Source organism: Protopterus annectens, chromosome 5.part0 (genome assembly GCF_019279795.1).
Source record: "Protopterus annectens isolate FY-2018-M chromosome 5.part0, PAN1.0, whole genome shotgun sequence".
NCBI lineage: Eukaryota > Metazoa > Chordata > Ceratodontiformes > Protopteridae > Protopterus > Protopterus annectens.
The window spans coordinates 1,776,262,915-1,776,282,587 of NC_056735.1; the positions used below are offsets into that span (position 1 = coordinate 1,776,262,915).

At 46.3% G+C, this 19,673-nt stretch overlaps 1 protein-coding gene across 1 annotated transcript in view; it reads right to left on the minus strand.

The window, feature by feature from the left end:
• Positions 1 to 15,644: 15,644 nt before the first annotated feature.
• LOC122801896 (solute carrier family 25 member 46-like) overlaps positions 15,645 to 19,673 on the minus strand; it is a gene marked incomplete at its 5' end in the record, with an annotated part of 301,969 nt that continues 297,940 nt past the window's right edge. Inside the window, 1 exon segment of the mRNA XM_044071576.1 lies at positions 15,645 to 16,272.

A 19,673-nucleotide genomic window follows, 5' to 3' on the forward strand; every position in this document is an offset into this window, starting at 1 on the left:
CAAAGTTTTAAAAAAAAAAAAAAAAAGGCAAATGCAAAATGTCTACTCAGAGAAAAAAAAATAAAAAGTGCTTATAGAAAAGACAGAGTGAGGAAACAAAACCCAAAAGGAGTTTCTTATCAGAGTTCTGCAGCTGTCATCCAGTTTGAAAGAAACAATATTACAAGAGATCTTTGCTGACTGTGGCATAAGAAAACTCATAAGGTCCTGTATGAGTGTGAAAGGCTGTTTTGGTACTCCCAGGTGATTAGTTCTTCACCTTCACACATAGGCAATGAGAGGAGTTCTGAGTTTTGACAAGACTACGAGGGAGAGGGTAGCAGGGCACTACCACCCATATGCCAGGAAGGCAGTGTGCTTGTAGACCATCTAAAGACCGACAGAAGAGTCTCGAGACCCTGTATTGCTGTAGTACTTCTCACAAGACATTCTATGGTATGTTATCATATACCTTCTCCATGACCACAAAATGCATGCAAACTATACTGGCAAACTCTCGTGACTCCTCAACCATCTATTTTCCTCTCTGATTACCTTCTGACCACATAGTCACCCCCCCCAAAAAAAAAAAACTCAATCAGCACTTTCATTCCCCATGCTCAGTGGGGTCACAATACTAAGGCCCATTCACTCCCTCTCTGGCAAGCAAACAAGAATTATCATCTGTGCAGGGACTAAGGTTTTCTATTTATAGCCTAATACCCTACACACACTTAGAAAATGTTCTTCCTGGAGTTCTTGCAACAGGCATAATACCAGACTATCACTCATATGAGGAAATACACCTGCAGATGACCCTGTCTCCTGGAATGACCACTTCTTGCAAATTTCTGCAGTCTCCACTGGGAAATTGATGCACTTTGAGTGTCCTATCCTCCCTCCAGACAGATCTAAGCAGGCACTGCACCTTCACTCATCTCCCTTTCTAGACAGCTCCTATGAGTGCCTGAACTGCTATTCAAACGACCCACCTTGGTCATAGTCACTACTTTACTTTTCTTTTCTGTGCTAATGGAAGTAGCGGACTCCCCCAATATTAATGCAGGGAAAAAGAACTGATCCATTGTTCCATGTTCAAGAAGGAATCTCCACCGAACCTCATATACAAGAGGCATACCTACCTGATGAATGATCCTTTCCAGTATCTTGGTGTAGGCTTTCCAAGGTAAGCTGATGCTTGATCCCTGGAGATGGAGACCACCACAACAGTGCAAATCCAGACGTACTGTGCCTTCTTTGCCAACACCTCAGCTAGTGAGGCCCAGGTTCATTTGGACTCCATTTCTGACTGGTTCAGTACATGGGAGATACTTTTTGTGAGATAGAAGCTGAACCAGTCCCATCCAGAATCATCTGATATATATTTCTGGGACACACTTACATTACCTTGTAATTCTTGGGACCTATCAATCACTGCCATGGTCATCTGATAAAACTCACCAGCTCAGCACCTTCTCTGGACCTGAATGACCAGAATATATGACTTCAAGGACTGAAGGAATGATTGCAAAGTCAATCAGACTTTTACTTCACTGTGCTCTAGTAGTAAGACCACTTATCAGTGCCTTGTGCTTAAGCATAGTTTTGTTAAAGTCTGGACAAAAAGAAGTTATATCTTACCATAAGGTTCCATCTGTGTTGTAGATCTTTATTCATTCATTACTGATAGGACTTCAGTTCCATCTTCGGAACCGACACGGCAGTTTCCAAGCTTGCGCTAGCCAAAACTCTCAGCTAAGATCCACCCATAATGACCCTCTCATAATCTCTTCAGATTGAGTTTGCCCGTCTCTACATTATAGAGATAGTAAGAGAGACAGTAGGAGGCTCTGTCTGAGAAAATACCTTAACCAGGAGTTCCTAAAGTCAACCAGGACTCCAGGCAGGGGGAAGGAGGGTGGAAAGTAATGAATGAATAAAGATCTACAACACAGATGGAACATTATGGTAAGACATAACTTCTTTATCTGATGATGTAAATCTTTATTCATTCCTTACTGATAGGACCGAGTCCCCAGCTACTGCAGTCATGGGTGGCCCTAAGGAAGGATATTCCTAAGCATCATAGAACCAAAAGATGCTCGTCCCCTGGAAGTCAACTCCAATTTGTAATGAGTTATAAAGGTATGAGGTCTTGCCCAAGTAGCTGCTGCACAGATATCGTCCATAGAGGCTCTGGAATGAAAAGCCACAGAAGTAGCCATCAATCTAGTAGAATGAGCCTTTATTCTGGAAGGTAAGGACAGTTTATTCTGATGGTAGATGAAGGTAATGACATTTCTAAGCCAGGAGGACAGAGTTACTTTGGAGACAGGTTTACCCAATCTGGGTCCCACAAAAGCCACAAATGATTGATCCGTTTTCCTGAAAGATTTAGTCCTGTCCAAATTAAAACAAAGCTGCCTATGAACATCAAGGGTGTGCAAAATATATTCCCCTTTGTTTGAATGCTGAGGGAAGAAAACCATCAGGTCAATAGATTGGTTAACTGAAAATCCAGAAATGACCTTGGGCAAGAAGGAAGGGTCAGTACAAAGGGATACTCTATCCCTGTGGAAGTTCAAGTAAGGTCTCTTGACACTCAAGGCCTGCAACTCAGATACTCTTCTCGCTGAGGTAAGTGCTACTAGAAGTAGAGTCTTCCATGATAAAAAAAAATATATTGCATGAATCAGAAGGTTTGAAAGGAAGGCTTGTTAATGACTGAAGTACCAAAGTCAAGTACCAGGGTTCTATGGGGTGCTTGACAGGAGGTTTAACGTGTAATACTCCTTTCAAAAAGGTTTTGCACAGACGGTGTGACATAACAGAAAAATTATCAAATCCATTATGAAAATTTGCGATAGCTGCTAAATAAACAGTAATTGTTGATGCTGAGGCTCCTGCATGTAGAAGAGTAGTCAGGTACTGTAGGATCTTCTGAATAGGCATAGAGAAAGGGTCTATTGTCCTAATCTTTGGCTCAAGTAGAGAACCTAGCCCATTTACTAGAATAGCATTTTCTGGTGGAAGGTTTGTGTGAAGCCAAAAGAATCTCACGGACGGAAGATGAAATATCAGGCAGCCTGGCAATCATCGCAAGTGGAGGAACCAAGCTGTGAGCTTGAGGCTGTGGAGACTGGGGTGAATCACTCCCTGAGGGTGAGACAGCAGACCTTGAGATTGATCCAGGATCCATGGGCTGTGAATCAGATGAGGCCATAGGAAAGGAAACCAGGCTTGACAGGGCCAATAAGGGGCAATGAGGATCACTTTGCTTCCCAACCTTTGAGCTTTCTGGAGGAATTTCGGGATGAGGGGAAACAGGGAAAAGGCATACAATATACCCTGGGGCCAATCGTTCATTACAGCATCCCTCAGTGATTCCCCCTGAGGGGGGATCAGGGCAAAGTAGCTTCTGCATTTGTTTATTAGAGGGGAAGCAAATAGATCACAGCAAGGCCTGCCCCAGTGGCGGAAGATCTGATTCGCTATTACAGGATTGAGGGACCACTTGTGAGGCATCAGGATGTTCCTGCTCAGATTATCCGAAATAAGGCTGGAACTCCCGGGAATGTGCATTGCTATAAGAAAACAGTTGGAAGCTATCGCCCAGTGCCAAATCCTCATGGCTTCCCGACACAGGGGGCAAGACCTGGTTCCACCTTGTTTGTTTATATACCAGACGACTGACATGTTGTCTGACTGAATTGCAATGGTCCCGGAAGTGAGGGATGTATGGAACGCTTGCAACGCTAAGAGAACTGCCCTCAATTCCAGGACATTTATGTGCAAATTGGCCTCCATGGGGGACCAGGTTCCTTGGACCGTCTTTCCCTGGAAATGCCCCCCCCTAACAGGGAAGCATCCGTGGTCATCGTGACCCTGAGCTGGGGGAGACAGAACGGTTGACACCAAAGATTTGATTTTGGCTTCATCCACCATAGCATTTCTTTCTTGCAAAGGTTTGTAAGGTGTATCAAGTGGTCAGGTGGGTGGGTTAAGATCGACCATTGTGAAGGAGCTACTGTAATATTCTCATGTGCAACCTCGCCAGTGGTACTAGGGTAGTGGCAGCTGCCATAGAGCCCAAGCGTTGCAGTACAAGGAGTGCTGGTACAAAGGTCTGTGGAAGGAGGGCTTGGATCTGGTGTCTTATTTTCGAAAGCTTGTGAGGAGGGAGGGAAACTTGACAGGATGTTGTGTCGAAGATCGCTCCAATAAATTCCAGTGTTTTTGTTGGGAACATTTGAGATTTGTCCTTGCTGACCGTAATCCCCAAGTGGAGAGCGAGACCTTGAGTATAAGAGAGGCTGCAGAGAAGATTCCTGGTCGAGGCGGTAAGGAGCCAATCATCTAGATACGGAAACATCCAGAATCCTTGTAGTCCAAGGTGAGCTACTACAACTGCCATACATTTGGTGAACACTCGGGGGGGGGGGGGGGGCTGTCGAGAGACCAAATGGCAGTACCTTGAACTGGTAGTGACTGGCTCCCAGCCGGAAGCGGATAAATCTTCAGAAGTGCTGATTCATCTTTATGTGGTAATACACGTCCTGCAGATCTATAGAGCACATGCAGTTGTCCCTCCCTAAAAAAGGGAGAATGGACTGTACTATGACCATCTGGAATTTTTGAGGCTTCATAAATTTGTTCAATAGGCTGAGATCCAGGATTGGTCTCCAGTCCCCTGTCTTTTTTGGCACTAAAAACAACCTGAGTAAAACATGGATTCTCTCTGGTCTGGTGGGACTGGCTGGATGACTCTTTTTCTTAGCAGCTTTTCTATTTCTAAGGCTGCTACCTCCCTCTGATTGGGTGGCACATCAGGGATTCGTTTGACAGCTCTGGGAGTTAAATTGAATGGGATATAGTAGTCTCTGGATATTATTCTCTGCACCCAAACATCAGTAGTAATAAGTTGCTAGGCGAGTAGGTGCAGAGAAAAATTACCCCCGACCGCTTCCAGAGGAAAGCAATTGGACCACTGCTCAGGAGTGGTGGTAGGGTCGGCCAGAGAAGGAATCTCTAGCGCCCTGGTTACGTGGACCCCTTCTGCCCTGAAAGGGACATCTGCCAGATGAGTTGCCTCCTCTGCCCCGGGGGGATTGCTCACCACGAGCATCATGAAAAGATCCTTGGGACTATTTGAACCACAATTTCTCACCCCTCTGGTTCCTGGTGTAGGACCTCTAGGGGGGGTGGAAAAACGTATGCCCACAGCAGACAAGGTCTTTCCATCTTTCTCACTTCTTGCTCGTGTGCCTCATACTTTGGGATCAAAAAGTGCAGATTTGTCGACGGGTGCGTTGACGAAGGAAGATTTAAAGGGGTCTGCAAAATCACACAAACGCATCCAAGCATGATGTCTCATGATAATGCCTGATGCGGCAGCTTGAGCTGCCCCCTTGGTAGTGTGAGCTGTCAAACGCATCTAGGAGTTTGAGATAGATTCTATGGTAGCTAGCTGTGAGGCAACAGTGTCATGCACGTCATCAGGCAGTACCCCCCACCAAAGAGGTAGACATTTCAGAAATTAGGTCTCTTTGGAGGCGAGTGAAGTGTACCAGATAGTTCAGCAATTGAATGGCAAAGGTTGCTGAAGCATAGGTCAGCTTCCCCAGTCTGTCCATGGCCGAGACTCCCTGTTCGTAGGATGGACAGTGGAACTATCTTCTGCCAGTTCCCTCTTGGTGGCCCATTGCCACAACCATGGAATCAACTTCAACTGCTTGGACCAGTTTGGCTGGTCTTCGGTGGTTGACAGGTTCTACGTTGTCCAGGGGCCTTCCAGGCATGCTGCACAATCAGCTTTACAAGCTTATCCACAGGTGGGGTCACACAGGAAGTACATGGCCGGGCACAGAAGGCCTGCAAGAACACCAATTCCTCCGAAGGGTTAGAGGACTTCCAGTCTACCCTCTGCTTGAGGATTTCGAGAATGACTCCAAATGAGACATATTCTGGGAGAGACCGTGGAGATCCGTCTCCCTCATCACAATCGGTGTCCTCAGTGATAGATTCCTCAGGGGAATCAAGTTGCTTCCACTTGCACAGTTTCTTCCAGGGTGGTTCCCCAGTGGGATCTTCTGAGGAGACTCCGGAGAAACAGTTCCCTTCAAAGGGAGGTCTTGCAGCTCTCGTGCCCGGGATCCTAAAGTAGGGGGTTGGGACAGCTGCATGCTAGAGGGGGGTTCTGGTGTTGATGCCATTGGTGCTGACTTTGAGCCTGTGGAGGCAGGGACCCTCTCCATCACCTGGAAAGCAGGCCCATCTGAGGAGGGATGGGAGCCTAGAATCGAGGAGGACAACCTTGGAACTAGGGTCACACCCCACCCTGAGGTGCCCGACTCCAGGTGAGGAGCTCCAAGAGGGCTGGAAGCTGTTGGAGCCATGGACATAGATGGCACCAGCGAAAAAATAGGCGCTGGACTAGGTACCACAGTGCCGACAGCCCAAACACTGCTCCGAGAGTGTACAGTCTCCAACGGAGTCACTGCAGCATAGGAAGTCAGTGCCAACAGGGGAAACTCCGCAGTCGGAGCCGAGACAGTATGCACCAGGGTGGTCATCAGTACTTGGGAAGAGGCCACATCAGGATAAACTGGTGAGTGTGCTGTGAAGGGTTCCATGCCAAAGGGAACGGAAGGTCTAGCCGGGGTGAGCAGTCCCCTAGCTGCCAGAAGCTGGTCCACAACCCGCACTACATCTTGTTCAGAAAGGCTCCTGGTGGATCTACAGGAGGCTGCTGAAGGAGAGTCAGGTCTTTCAGGAAAGGGGCTAAACTGGTACCCCGAAATAGGGTCGTAAGTTGGAGAGTATCTGGTTCTTGGGAGATGTTCAACCTTAGGAACTGAGGTCATTGTCTGTGAAGCTGAATAAGCTATCAGCACTGTGGCCGGGGATGGTGCTGAAGCAGGTATGGTCATCAAAGCCAGTGTCAGAACCAAGGATGGCACTGAAGATAATGATGCCGAAGCTGGAACCATAAGAGGAGTCAACATCAGAGATGGCACCAAGGGAGAAGACACAGGGCCTGGTGCTGAAGTTGTCTGCGCCAAGGGCTCCGGAGAAGCTCGGTGCCGACTTGGTTCTGTAATGGTCGGGGATGTATGAACCAAGTGACTCCGTTTCTCCTTGTGTTTCTTGGTTTTAGGAGGTGGTGAGACCTCTGACCCAGAGAGCCTCCGAAAAAGGCATTTTGACTAAACCATTCAAGATTAGTTTATTTTTGCACTCTGCTAGAGTGCGATTACTAAAACTAGAGCAGATGTCACATTCAGCATCTATATGGTTCACGCCCAAACAAACACACTGAGTGTGACCGTCTGAGTTGGGCAACTTTCACCCACACTTGTCACACTGTTTAACCCCCAATTTAGCTTTTTCTGACATAGTGTACTGACAAACTACCAGAAAGGAAACGACAAGTGAAAGGGAAATGTTTTTTTTTTTGAAAGATGCAAAAAGGGAAAGAAAAGAGTACCAACGATGGTATCTAGAAATACCACAAGTGGTAAAAGGAGGGCCTACCAAAGGTAGGAGAGAGGGACAGTACCAACGATGGTATAAGGGTAACTACCAAAGGTAGAGGGTAGGAAGTAGAAGCAGTTTACAGGCAAGAGGAGAAATTAGTGAGACTGACTAAAAAGGGCAAAGTTTTGAGAGAAACTACACAAAAATACAGAAAAATTTCAATTAGCTTTGAGAGAGAAGGCTTGGCACATCTGATGAGTAACGCGGCAAACGAGATCTGGAGAGACTATGAGAAGGGCATTATGGGTAGGTCTTAGCAAAGAGTTTTTGGCTGGCGCGAGCTTGGAAACGGCCGAGTTGGTTCTGAGGATGGAACCAAAGTCCTATCAGTAAGGAATGAATAAAGATTTACAACATCAGATCCAATGTTTAGCAGAGAAACCTGATGAAAATTCACCATGAAGCTTCACTTAAAGTATGCCACTGCTTGCAATTATACCTCTCCAGGTGTTTCCCTCATTCTCATACAGGTATATAGTCTCTCAGTGGAATTATAGTGCCAATCAAGTAAACCCATGGTTTCTAACAAAGATGAAAATTCTGAACAGCTGTCAAGTGCATATGTATAAAATGACAGTATTTAAATGTTTGCAACTTGCAGTTACACTGAGATAACCATGTCATCTATTAGCAGAAACTCAAACCATGCAGCATCCAGCTGGGAGTCTGCAAATGCCCCCTAACTACCAGGAGTCTCTCTCTTGAAAGCCAGGTCCGGAGTAGGAGACAGCACCTCTAATCTAGAAATTTCTCTCTAAAATCAACTGTTGAATATACTACTAATTAATTATGCTTGGATGGTACTTTATAAACTCGTGCAAAACCTCAGTCTTCCTCCAGCATGAAGGAGACATTCCACTTTCCCATCAGACAGTTTTCCCTGTCTAGTCTGTGCTAATGAATCCTGCATCAGATTCACACACTTGTTTTAAGCCCACAAAGCAGCTCTTCACAGCTTTTTTTTTTTTTTTTTAGGCTGAGACCAGCCAGGTTACACTGGTCATCTGATCAACAGCCATACAGCACTGAATACCACCCTCAAACCTGGTTTCAGCAGTGGGTTCCATTACTCACGATGCAAGCAAGTTTCAAAGATTCTTTAAATGAACTATCATGGGGTCAACTTTTGAGATCAATCTTTGGCTGCATCCTGTTCAACTAATCTGCAAAGGGTAGCTGTACCACCAGCACCAAGTTCCAGACAATACAACTATTTATGTTACAGGGGCATGCAAAGCCCTCCATTTTGAGATCATGACTCCAGGAGGAGTAGATGTACGTCAAGCAATTTTACAAAATGTCCCTTTCAATGCATCTTATCACTACTTTAATATTTTAATCTTGTATGCACTACAAATCAGACCTAAGCAAATAAGGCAAAAGAGCTAAAACTCCTTGGTTTGCTGATTTAGGACATAAAAAAATGTGAACCCAAATTCTGAACAGCTAATAAATCATAAAAGTTGTGCAAGGCTGCTTAGAGGATCGTTTTTTTTTAAATACAAGTATTAATGTCATCATTGTAACCAGTACCAATGTATGGCTGCTAAAAGATTTTTTTTTTATCGGTTGTTAGACTCTATACTGCAGTACCTCCTGGAAGAGTTTAACTTGCAATAAGATCAAGGAATTTCATGTTGCAAACAAGGAAAGGTATATGCAGTAATAATACACAGTCATAGTCTCTCAATCTCTTACTGCACAAAATCTGGACAAAGCCACAAATAAGGAACAAATTTTAAACATTGCTCTTATAAACTTAGTTGTGAGAATAGGCTTTTACAGTGGCATGCATTTTCTGAAGGATATGAAGCCTGAAACTCAAATATCTGCCGTTATTTAGTGACTTCAATCCTCAATGATTTGCTAGAAAAACACACATTTTATGACGAGCATACCAAAAATGTGAAGATTAGGACATTCAGTAAAAATCTAGGCAGTTGAGTGGTATATACACGGTAAATGCGCATCACCCTGCAGTACTATTCATACATTACTGCAGGAATCCACATGAAAAGAGCCCCTCTTAGATGAACCTTATACCCCCGGCACTCAGATGGAGTACTTCTTGACAGATGCTAGTTTTCCCAGGTGAAAACTTGTCCCTTCCTATTTACATGGAATGCGTTGAATTAGAAGTTATGTACTCACCATAACGTTCCATCTGAGTAGGTGACTTCATTCGGATGCAACCTGTGGGTATCGGATCCGACTTCTGATCCGAGCCGGCAATTCAAAAGCTTAGGCTCCGAGCTCCTAGCTCCTCCCTCTTACCCATAACCCCTTGCCAAGCCCTGACTGACCTCAGATTGAGTTTGCCTCAAAATACTGACTACAGTACATGAAAACAGCATAAATACTCGCTCTATAAAGGTCAGGGGGATGGAGGGGGGGATGGTTGCATCCGAATGAAGTCACCTACTCAGATGGAACGTTATGGTGAGTACATAACTTCTAAATCTGAAGTAGGCAGACTTCATTCGTCTGCAACCTGTGGGACAGAGTCCCTAGCTACCTGAATCTTGGGCAGCCGTCATGGAAGGATGTTTCGGAGCACCGCTGAGCCAAAGGATGCTCTTCCTCTAGAAACAACATCCACCTTATAATGAGAAATAAAAGTATGAGGTGAGGCCCAAGTAGATGCCGCGCAGATATCATCCAATGATACACGGGACTTAAAGGCGGCTGACGTGGAAACTGCCCTAGTAGAATGAGCCGTAACCCTCTGAGGAGCAGGTCTACCTGAAGTGTCATATGCCTGCAGAATACAATTAGCAATCCACTTAGATAGTGTGACTTTAGATACTGCTTCCACTTAGATAGTGTGACTTTAGATACTGCTTTACCCAGAGCAAATTTAGCAAAGGAGACGAACAGCTGATCTGATTTCCTGTGACCAGCTGTTCTGTGAATATAAAAACGTAATTGTCTATGAACATCCAAGGAATGCAATTTGTATTCTCCTTTGTTTGAGCACTTGGGAAAAAACACAGGTAAATTAATTGATTGGTTAATATTGGATTCAGAGGAGACCTTCGGAAGAAAAGATGGATTGGTCCTGAGGCACACCCTATCAGGGAAGAAAGAAAGGTAAGGCGGCTTGACGCATAGAGCCTGAAGCTCAGACACTCTTCTGGCTGAAGTGATAGCTACCAAGAAGGCAGTCTTCCAGGAAAGGTACTTTAAATCTGTAGAAGCTGCAGGCTCGAAGGGAGGAGCAGTAAGGGCTTGCAGAACTAAAGACAAGTCCCAAGGTGGTACAACCTCCTTGACTGGAGGCCTCAACAAAAAAATCCCTTTGAGAAATGTTTTGCATAATTTCGCCGTCATAAGGGGAGCTGTGTCATGACCAATGTGATAATGCGAGATAGCTGCTAATTGTACCTTAATCGTGGAAGAACTTGCCCCTTGATGAAAGAGGTCTGTTAAAAAATCCAGCACCGCTGACATAGGTGCCGAGAAAGGATCCAAAGTTCTCTGTACCGCCCAAATAGAGAATCTCTTCCATTTACTCCGATAAACCTGCCTGGTGGAAGGTTTATGAGCTGCCACTAAAATGGCCTTGACCGGTGATGAGATACCGGGAGTCCTAATTAAGGATGGAACTGGAGCAGCCAAGCTGTCAACTTCAGGGTGCGCAGATTGGGAACCGACATTCCCAGAGGGTGGGAGATGAGATCCGGAATTGGATCCAGAATCCAGGGTGGATTGATTTTGTGAGACCATACAAGGGGAACCAAGGTTGACGAGGCCAGAACGGGCAATGAGAATCATTCTGCTCCCCAAACTGTTGGCTTTCTGCAGAAGCCTCTGCATCAGAGGAAGTGGAGGGTAGGCATAAAGGAGACCGGGAGGCCAAGCATGCACCAGAGCATCTCGGGAACTCCCTGGTGGGGAAGCAGAGTGAAGAAATTGTCGCTTTTGGGGTTTGTGGCAGAGGCAAAAAGATCGCAACAGGGTTGCCCCCAGACGGCAAAAATCTTCTTCGCTACTAGAGGATTGAGAGACCACTCGTGTGGAGAAAGAATGGTGCGACTGAGCTTGTCCGCAAGGATGTTGGACTTTCCCGGAATGTGCGTTGCTACCAGAAAGCGTTTGGTGGAAATTGCCCATTCCCAGACTCTCATGGCCTCTCGACAAAGGGGGTAAGACCTGGTTCCTCCCTGTTTGTTGATATACCAGACTACCGACATGTTGTCTGTCTGAATCGCAATAGTCCCTGAAGGAAGAACGTGGTGAAGTGCTTGCAACGCTAGGAGCACCGCCCTCATTTCCAGGACATTTATATGCAATGACGTCTCTGTGGGATTCCACATGCCTTGGACAATCTTTCCCGCAGAATGCCCCCCCCCCCACCCGAGGCAAGAAGCGTCCGTGGTCACTGTGGCTCGGGGAAATGCAGCACAAAAAGGTCTCCCTGCCAGGGGCTCCGGAGAAAGAAGCCAACAAAGAAGGGAGTTCCTGCACGCCTTGCTGACCGCAATCGGAGCGTTGAGAGAGGAACAAAGAGGGGACCACTGAACCTGAAGGGTCCATTGCAGAACCCGCATGCGTAAGTGAGCATGAATGAGAAGCGGAATAGCTGCCGCCATAGAACCTAGGGCCCTCAGGACCGAAGCTGCAGTTGGAGATGGTTGCAGGACCGCTGTCACATGACACTTCAGGTTGGCAATTCTGTCTGGAGTGAGGAAGGCTCGCATTGATCTGGTGTTTAGTCTTCCTCCTATGAAATCTATAACTTGTGTGGGGTGCAGTAAAGATTTCTCCCAGTTGATCATGACGCCCAGCCTTGGGGCTAGTTGAAGAAAGTAATCCCTGGCTGAGCACAGAAGATGCCTTGATGATGCCGTCAGGAGCCAGTCGTCCAGGTACGGAAAGACCTGTAATCCCTGGAGCCTCAGGTGGGCCGCTACCACCGCTAGCACCTTGGTGAACACCCTGGGGGCTGAGGTGAGACCAAAGGGGAGGACCCTGAACTGATAATGACTGGCTCCCAGCCGGAAGCGAAGAAACCTCCTGGATCGTCTGTCCATACGAATGTGGTAGTACGCGTCCTTGAGGTCGATGGAGCACATCCAGTCGTTCTCCTCAAGAGGGAAGTATAGATTGCAGGGTGACCATCCGGAACTTTTGCTTGGTTACTGACAGGTTCAGCTGGGAAAGGTCTAAGATTGGTCTTAGGTCCCCGTTTTCTTTGGCACCAAAAGAACCTGGAGTAAAACCCTAATCCGGTTTGATCTCGGGACGCGCTGGATAGCTCTTTTTCTAGCAGCTGTTCGATTTCGACAGCTGCCGCCTCCCTTTGGTCGGGTGGAACATCTGGGAGGCTGCGAGATTTGGGAACCTTGAATAGGGAATTGAATACCCTCTGGATATGACACGAAGCACCCAACTGTCTGTTGTTATGGACTCCCAAGAAGTCAGGTGCCTCGAAACCGCCCGACTGCCTCCAGAGACGGACAGCCGGGCAACCCTTCAGGGCTGCTGCGTGGGTCGATCAGAGAAAGGTTCTCTGGACCCAAAGTTGCCAGGAGCCCCCCTGCCTCTAGGACGACGACCTCCCCGTCCTCCTCTGCCACGGAAGGACTGGTTATCCGGAGCAGGTTGGGACTGCTGCGATTTCCGGAACCACATCTTCTTCTGTCCCTTTTGGTTCTTAGAGAAGGACCTCTGGGGAGCTGAGAAGCGGACTTCGACGGCAGACAGCGTCTTCCCGTCCTTTTCGCTCTGGACTAATGTTTCGCGAACAGTCTTGCCAAACAAGGCAGAACCATCGAAGCGGGCATTCGCGAAGGTCGCCTTGAAGGGCTCTGCAAAATCACAGTGGCGGAGCCAGGCCTGTCGCCTCATGACTAGGCCTGCTCCGCTGGCTCTAGCGGCTCCTTCAGTAGCATGAGAAAGCAGCCGCATAGATGTATTGGAAACTGATCTGAGAGTGGCCATTCGGGTGGAATATACCTGTTTATCCTCACTCGACATGGACTCCGGGGGAGATGCAATGTATTATTTAATCAGATCCCGCTGCATCCTAATGACATGTGCCATGTAGTTCAGCGCTCTCAAAGAGAAGGTTGCTGAACTGAAAACTCGCTTCCCAATGCGATCCATCGAGCGGGACTCCTTGCCCGGAGGATGCATGGAGGGACTCTCCTGGGCCAATTCCCTCTTCGTGGCTGCAGCCATCATCATGGCATCTACTGGGGGGCCCTTGCTCCAGTGAGTGCGGTCCGCCGGAGGGGAAAGGATGCGGTCCGGGCGCTTGGGGATAGGCTCAACGGTGTCCGGATCCTTCCACGCCTGATGGAAATAAGATCCACCAGAGGGTCAGCAGGAGGGACACCCAAGAGGTAGAAGGGCCCGCCTCGAATGCCTCCAAGAACACAGACTCGTCCGAGGAAGCCTTGGGGGCAGACCCCCCCCCCCTGATCCTTAACATCTCCATAATGTCTCCAAATGAGACGTCCTCAGGGGGTGACCTAGGGGAGCCTTCCCCTTCATCCAAGTCTGTGTCTTCAGTAACGGACTCGGGGGAGTCCATGTGCCTCCTTTTGCACTTACGCTTCCGAGGTACTTCATCGGGGGGGCTGTCCGAGGAGTACTCTTCAGCGGTTGGATGTTCCAAGGGAACCACTTGGGACATCGAGGCGGGCTGTCCCTGGGACCGGCTGGTGGGGGCCTGGCCCAACTGCAAGGGAGTGCGGGATGGAGCCGTGGCAGGGACCGGGGGTCCGGATGTCCTCAACAGTGCCCTTTCCACTACGTCGAAGGCCGAGGGGGAGCCAGCTTCTCTAAACCCCTAGAGCCGACCCCCACTCGGATCCGACGCACGGATTGGAGTCGGAGCCGAAACCGTCGGATCCGAGAGACCGGTGCGCTCCGACCTGGACGGAGCCGAAGACACACCAGCTCCCTCGGATCTGAGGCTCGGCCCTCGGCTCCGAGAGGTCGGGTCCGGCACCAAGCACTCAAGGGATGGGACGGATCCGAGGTGCGCCGACCCATCGGATCCGACCCACCCCCGGATCCAAGTCTGCCCGGCGCCGACAGCTCCAAACCCGTGGTATGGGTCGGAGAAGGAGCCAAGGGGCGAAAAAGGGTGAAGCCCCTCCCGGATGGGGGCTAGGAGCACTCCCATTTGCATTTGGGCCTGGATGAATTTCCTCATCATCCGGTCCATATCAGCTTCACTCATGGAAAAGTTGACCTGGTGGAGGCCACCGCGGACCTAGAGAGCCGCCTCGGAGACCTCCTAGAAGGGCTAGCCTCCTCCTCCTCGGGTCCGGGAGAGAACCGAGGGAGTGGAGCCGAGGAGGAGGAAAGCTAGAAGGCACAGGGAGGCCCGCTTAGATGGAGGAGCCGAACTGGAAGTTTCGGCTCTCCTTTGTGGTGCCTCTCCCTGTGCCTCTCCTTCTTCTCTCTCTCCCTAGAGGACTCTTTCCCCTCCGGCAACTTAGAGGGAGGTTGAGTCCCAGCCGGAGGGAGAGCCCACAGCAACAGGTTGCTGAGTAGAAGGGCAGAAGCCGGCGGTATCTGGAGGTAAAAGACCCGCCAGCACCAGCTTCGACCTCCGCTCCCTCAAAGCTCGGGGTTGAACCCTGCACAAATGGTACAACCAGATGACAGGTGTTCAACCCCAAGATGACCGAGTGTGGCCATCCGCTGGGGACAGCTTATGGCCACACTCGGTACATTTAGAGGAAACAGCCTTATGGGCTTCAGACATCACAAACCCTAAGGCCTAACACAACACACACACAAACAAACTACGCAAAAACCCGAGAACAATTAAATAAAAGAGAGAGGAAAGCCTATACACACTCAACACTAACAATATCAATAACAAAAATAGAGATTTTCAAAACTTTTTTAGTCAAAAAATCTTATCTTTCTTCAACAAACGCCAGGAGCTCTAGAATCCGTAGCTACTTGAAAAGCGGCAAACGAAATCTGGGGTCAGTCAGGGCTTGGCAAGGGGTTATGGGTAAGAGGGAGGAGCTAGGAGCTCGGAGCCTAAGCTTTTGAATTGCCGGCTCGGATCCGATACCCACAGGTTGCAGACGAATGAAGTCTGCCTACTTCAGATCTTAAATTATAATGTGAAAGTGCAAATAATGAGAAGAGTCGAGTACTTTTTTCTATGTATGTTTTATATTGAGAAACTTACACAATTAATACATATTAAATTACAGCATTCTCATCTGAAATACACTGTACAACACCAATTATTGGAGCTAACATATACATTTTGAATATTTTAAAGCTAGATAAATTCCTGCCATTTAGTACTACAAATAATACCTCCTTTAAATATTTGCTCTGCCATACCATTAAACAGCATTTTTAGTATTTAAGAACAAAAATAGGGACTGTAAAATTTACACAGAACATATTTTATAATTATGTCATTTCAACATAATGAATATACAAACATTTCTTCACAACAGTTCAGTTCTAAAATATACAACACGTATAATAACACATTCATGGAAAATTATTTAATAAGGCAGACTACAAGAGTAATGGTTGACTGATTAGGCATATGCTGAAGTACTAAATCACATACCAGTCCCTGGTTGAATCAAACACAAACTAACCAATGTGGCAACATCTTATTTAACACCTATCAAACCAATCACAACTTAGTTATCAAAATGTAATATAATGTACTTAGAAACAAACATATGTAGATGCTGGATATGGTCCATCAAGGCTATACCATGTGCATGTACTTCCCCATTTTTCATGACACCACAGTACCTATAAAGCATAATGAATAGCAATGTTCATTATCCTCTCCAGTAGTTCACTTCAAGAGCAATCACTTTTTTCATCATGTAAAGCATCCTAATACCAGTCATAAATGTCACTCTACTCGCTTATTCTTAACACCTGCTTCCAATTTATTAAGCTACAAATATGTGTTGACTTAACTAATGCCACCAACTGCTTACATAAGATATCTCTCATGTCTGTGGAATAAGGGCTACCAAAATCTGCAGCTGGTTTGTTGAAAGCAAATATATTCTTTATGCTCAAAACAAATAAAGTGGTGATCCATTTTGCTATGCTGAAAAATATGTTTAAAACAGTCCTTCACTTTCGAGATGGAGTATTGTTTTGCATGTAGTGACAAGCAATTTGATAATGAAAGGCAAGTTTGCCTACCAGATCTCATTATAAAGGTTTAATACGATGTTTTTATTTATTTATTTTTTTGTGAAGTTTGATCCTACTCTATGCAAGTGTCTGCAGTTTTGGGAAACACCACCAGTCTATTGCAAACATGATCATGTAATGCTTTTGCACAGTCTGATGGCAAGTAAACAGCATCTGTGCCACTCCAAACCACAGCAAAGTTTCAGTCCTAAGAAATGTGACTTCTTGCCAGTTTTTAAATGTACACCATAATAAGCATGATCACAGTTGTAGCAATATTATACGAAAAGGGCAAAGTGTTGTTGTTGGAGTCAATGTTTTCATTAAACGTTTAAAAAATTAAAAAAAAAAAAATTACTGTATTTGTAATCGAGCATGCAGGCTGAATGCAGTGAGTGGCCATAAACTATGTTGTGTTATCACCAGTTAGCAAGTCAGGTATAATGGCTCACTATATGAACAATGAGGGATACAGAAGAAAACAGTCAACATGGTTCAAAATTGCTTGTTTGTCAGCATTTTCTTATGAAAGTAAAATAGTGCAAGAACTTGCCATGATATAAACATTCAAATGAACATGCAGGAATCGCTACGAGGACTTGGGCTGCAGAATGCTCAATATCTGGCTTAACTTACAGAGCTTAGTATCCCCCTGTTCAGGATGAACTGATGGATCCTAGACCCTGAAGGATGTCAACATATTCCTAACATAAAGTAGGTGTCCATCCATGCCATCTTCAGTTCTTTCTTGCCCATGACCTTGCAGAAGAGAATCTTTGTTGAGATCCTGTGCCTGGTCCCAACTTAAAGCAGGACACTTCACCATACACTTCAATGGGAAAAAATGTCAAAAGAGATAAAAATGAATCTACAGAAACTTCAATATCAAATCTATTCACACCCAAGTAGGCCAGAGACCATTTGAAAGGAATAGAGGAAAATAAAAGGTTCAAGGAATAGGAGAGTACCCCATCCTAGCCCCAGGACAGCCAGAAAAAAACGGAGGTGAGAGGGAAGCTTGTACTACAACAATGACCCACTTTCACTGAGGTATATTCCAGCCATGTATCAAACATCTCAGATGGGTACTGCAGAATCAGTCACAGAAGATGAGAAAAGGTCCTGATTTTTTTTCTTCTGGCACCAGGCATAGACGATGGTTTTGGTGGTGGGGATTATAGTACTCATGGCTCCTCCCTTTGATCGGTGTGTTTCAGAGTGGGGTTCAGAGTTTCTGTTCAGACTTTCTCTTCTGGTCTCCCTGCCACTTCTTTCTGTATTGGCCTTTTTTTATACTTCACCTGCGAATCCTTTGTCTTGTTAATGACAACAGGTCCAAAGTATTGGTTGGGTAATTCCTGACATAGCCATCAAAAATGGGGTGGGTGAAAAACACTGCTTAACAGACAGCAGTCTTCCCCCTCTCATACAGTATTGCTCATTTTTATTTGGTCCCCAGCACCCTTCTTGTCAGCCACTATCTGCTTTGCTCTCTCCCATGTTTCTCATCTTCTCCTACTACCACTTGGCGGGACATAGAATGGAAGAGGACTGGGAAATGCTGGTTCATACTGGAATTACTCTCCCCTAGCAAAGGCCATCTTTGGCAGCTCAGAAGGAGATACAAAGCATGAGTTGCCAGTGTTGTACATGGTCACTGGTGCACAAAGACTTTTTTTCGCCTAAGCCCTACCCAAATAATGCTGAGAATTTATTTTGTGCAGACAATGAGGTGTGGCTTAAGGATGCGCCCAGCCCAGGCCCTTATAGCAGCTACAATGCCCATCCTTCATGCCCAGCCTGGCAATCTGAGAGTTCCAGCCTCCACCAGAGCTCAAATGAAAAATCCATCCACCTCAGCATGTTCTCTTTCCTCCAGAACCGACACTTCCATCTTTCCTGCTAGCAGCATCAGACACCTGAGCCACTAGCTAATCAATCCTGTATCACCTGGGCAACAAGCCAAGGCTTTATTCCTTTTTACACCACTGGGCAGTACTCTTTCTACCAGTTTCTTAGACACTTATGCTGTACTGGCCCCAAACAATAATTGTCAAGCAGGGATTTAGAAGGCAATCCTTGACATCCTCTGGTAGGATTTGAATCCTCAGCCAGACATGTCTTCTGATAACCCACACCAGAGCTGCTCCCCTTGATACTGCATCCCCAGCATCATATCCACACTTATTGGAGTGCTTAGCTTCCTGACCAAAAGCCTGCGTGAATTGTGAAAGTTTTGCCCTCAGATCTTAAGAATCTGTGCTGCAAACATTTTTTTTCTTTTTTAGCCAATGAGAAAGATACACTGCTCTTTCTAGCCACTGGCATGACATCTATCATCAGTAATGCCCAATGGGCTCTTGTTCATCAGAAAACTTTAACTGTAAAGCTTGTGCTGGTCCAATAAAATTTATTACACCACGATGTGTTACAGTGAATTTCTGCCTTCTGCTAATGCATCAGCAAGTGTTTCTTCATTGTTTTTCTATTATGTACCAGAAGCTTAGCATCAGCTCAAGTGAGGAACTTTAGAAGGTATCCTTGGATATCTGTACTACAGAAGGATGGCTGTAGTTTTGGGATCCTCAGTCCCTAGCAGTTCCACACAATGTACACACTCATTTCAAAATACTCTTACATCGAATATATTTCCCCTGAAATATGCATTCGGGGGTGGGTCCTCTTCTTCCTCTCCTATCTTGGAATCAGATGAGAGCTCTGCTGAAGGCTTTTTCCTTCTTTTCAGTGCAGGAGTGGTCATAAAGCACATGGCTACCCTAGAAGTGGTGGCAGGACATAGATTCTTTCCCCAGAAGACACATTCTTTTGCAAACAGTGCTTGAAAGGCAGACTACACACACCACTATTTCAACATAACTTAATCACGCTGCCAAATTTGTGGCACTCAGTGCTCTGATTAAGCAACTTCAATCTGAGAAAATTATTTTAACTAAGCATGGAAAAAACCTGCCTTACTTGTCAAGTTTAAAATATTTTATATT